The sequence below is a fragment of the Tasmannia lanceolata genome, unplaced genomic scaffold (genome assembly GCF_043159265.1).
Source record: "Tasmannia lanceolata isolate RefF3 unplaced genomic scaffold, GAP_Taslan_0.1 ptg000006l, whole genome shotgun sequence".
In the NCBI taxonomy this organism is placed as follows: Eukaryota; Viridiplantae; Streptophyta; class Magnoliopsida; order Canellales; family Winteraceae; genus Tasmannia; species Tasmannia lanceolata.
The window spans coordinates 27,329,449-27,332,639 of NW_027518683.1; positions in this window are offsets into that span (position 1 = coordinate 27,329,449).

The window sequence follows — 3,191 nt, forward strand, 5'->3', positions numbered from 1 at the left end:
AGGGTTGGGTGAGGTTCGATTAGGAGTGGTGTCAGGATGTGGGGTTCAAGTAGGGGGCACGAGTTTGGGTTGGGTGTAGGTGGAGTTGAGCCCGAACTGAACCGGTTTTGGTTGGATTAAACCAATTCGGGTTGGGTTGGCTCAGGTTGGGGTTCGGGTCCAAGTTGGACTCAAGTCGTGGTTTGGGTCCAAGTTGGACTCAGGTTATGGTTCGGATATGAGTTGGACTTGAGTCACGGTTCGGGTCCGAGTTGGACTTAGGTTATGGTTTGGATATGAGTTGGACTCGAGTCACGGTTCGGGTCCGAGTTGGACTCGAGTCATGGTTCATATTTCGAACAAAAATCTTATGATAGCATTTTACCTAGAGCATTGATATCATCCCAAAAATCTTAGCCAAGCCAATTGATCATTAAATCAAAAACCAACATACACAGCATGCAATTGGATCAAAGACCAACACGTTTAGGCTCAAGGCTATTGGATCCGATTAAAACACACACACAGCAATGTTGTTGAATTAAGAATTAATATAGCATGCCATTGGATTATTTAAGTAACGTGAAAAGACCGTTGGATCCGATCAAAACAGCAAGGCTAACGAATTAATGAACGAACACAGCATCTTATTGGATTATTTAAATAACGCAGCAAGGCTTATGGGATTAAAAACAAACCAAAGCTTTTTCTCCTGTTTTTTTTTAACATAGAGGAAAACAAGATCATTTGACCGACTAACCTTTGGTGCGATAAAATTTGAGTAGCACCGCCTAGTTGAAGAGTGTAAGCTCCAATGGTGATGCTCGGAATGACCGAATGTGGTCTATTTATAGGGTGGGGAGCCAAGTTCCCTTTGTCATTTGGATTCTTAGGTTGGTTTAATGGGATAAGATAGAAGGGTGAGGTGGGGAAATAAGGACAAGTTAACGTAGTTAGGCTGATAAGATCTAGAGGAAAAGGAGTGTGCGGTCGACCGCACCAAGCCCTCCACTTTTGGATGGGTTAGGATGATCCAATGGACCTGATTTTTTGTACACACCCTATCTATGATAGGGCCTTGCAAATAAATGGTTTTGATCAGCACAAAAAATGTGAGACCTATGTGTTTGCTCCCACGACCGCAACTAAGCTTAGGTGCAGTCGACCGCACAATCTTATCCCTCCAAGATCTAATCTCATCCCAACTATCCACCATTCGGATAGGTAGAGAGATTTGGTTGTTGCATATGTTGGAGAGAGAGAGAGAGACTCGGTTGGAAATGTTAAGCCCATCCAACGGATGATTCAGATCACTATAGAGTACTCTATAGTGGGGGCTGTACATTTTATTTTTGAAAATATGGGTGGGACCCATTTTGCTCAAAGATTTTCATAAATTAATTGGGACATCAATGGAATGGTTCGGATTATCCTATGGTGTGGGTGGTACACTTCATTTTGAATTCTTTTAAAAAATACATATACGTCCACTTCGTTGGATGAAATCAACCGTCCAATTACCGAGTCACATTATAAATGGGTTGTGCCCTTCCTTCCATTTCCGTAGGGTGATCCATGTCATCCAATTGGTCACCCCGCAAATCATGATTGTAGGATGATCCGATCCATCTAATCGATGGGCTTGAATGCAAATTGGTTGCGCTCCCCCTAAATCATTCCCAAAGGATGATCCAAACCGTCCAAATAGTGGGCTATATCATAAATATGTTGCGCTCCCATTATCCCTTCCATGAGCTATAACGTGAATCGGTTGCACTTCTTAGACCGTTTCCATGGATGATCCGGATTGTCCATTTGGTTTCCCCAATGCAAATTAATTCCATGGAATGATTCAGACCGTCCAAACGATGGGCCATGGCCTGAATGAGCTATACCTGCAAGTCCTTTTAGGATATTGACGGTTAGGGCGTAGCAAAATGGAGGTGTCTACACATGGATCGAGGCTTGAAGCAGTCATGAGGATCAAGGAAGCCAAAGGGAAGAATAGATCCATGAAGAAGAGGATGACTTGAAGATTGAAGATCAATTGGAAGATTCAAAGTCAAGTCATTTATGGTTAGATTGTATAAATATAATCCCTTAAAAAATCCCATTATGAAGCATTCAAGGTCACCCCATAGGGTCCAAACAAGTTGATATAATAAGGTAAATCAAGTGGACAAAAGCCCAAGTGCCAAAGAGGGCTTAAAATGAAAAAGAACCAAATTGATTTTCAAATAATTTTAAAATTGTTTTTAACACATAGTAGACTCCCTTAGCTTTCCGGAGAGCACAAGATCATCAAAATCGGAAATGAAATGAGAGATATGTTAGCATGGGTTTACATATTAATATGTCATTTATGTTGAATAAAAATTAGTACAATTGGTTCTTTTCAGGTGTATTTGCAAATTTACATATTTCCATTTAGTTTTTTATGAAAATATTCTTGTATTTACAAATATACATATGGTATTTCCCCACACCCTTCATGTGGCGGACTAATGGTTAGCATTTATAAATTTTCATCGTGTTTTTTATTCCCTCTACCCTGTTTGCTAATGTTTGCTTCTTTTTCCCTCTTACATTGTTATGAATATGGACCTGGGGTTCTTCTCAGAATTTTTTGTGAAAGATGAAGGGTTTTTTGTTGCTATGGAGGCTTTGTTTTTTGAATTCGGTCATCCTATCATCCTATATGTTGGTATGTTGAGTGTCTTTGTATTACTTGAAGTCATGTTTGCCCTGTTTGGGTGCACAAACGCTCTGCACTCATTGAATTTCAAATGCCAATTAATGCCGATTCCATGTTTGGTTGCCAATATTGTATTCAAACTCCACTGACTCTCAGACATAATTGGAACATCATTGCTTCTTCTTTTTTCGTACATGGTGCCCTTGTGGTGCTAATGTTCTCTCTTCTCATCTTCCAACCAAATTTTTCATCAAATTGCCCAAAGCCTTGAGCTGGGGACATTTGTTTGCCCTTTAACAGAGAATAGTAAATAGTAGAAGGTTGAACAAGAAACTTCAAAGAAAACAAAAAAGGTTAGAAAGATCTTGCTCAAGATGTAAGTTACATGTAGCTTTGTAGTGAATTTCCTCGAGAAATGCTAAAAAGACAGTGGCTGTTAAATTCTTTCCAAATCACCACTTTTCAGACCCCACACGTGCCATGAGGAAATGATCAAATTCATTGATTCAACCGGCGG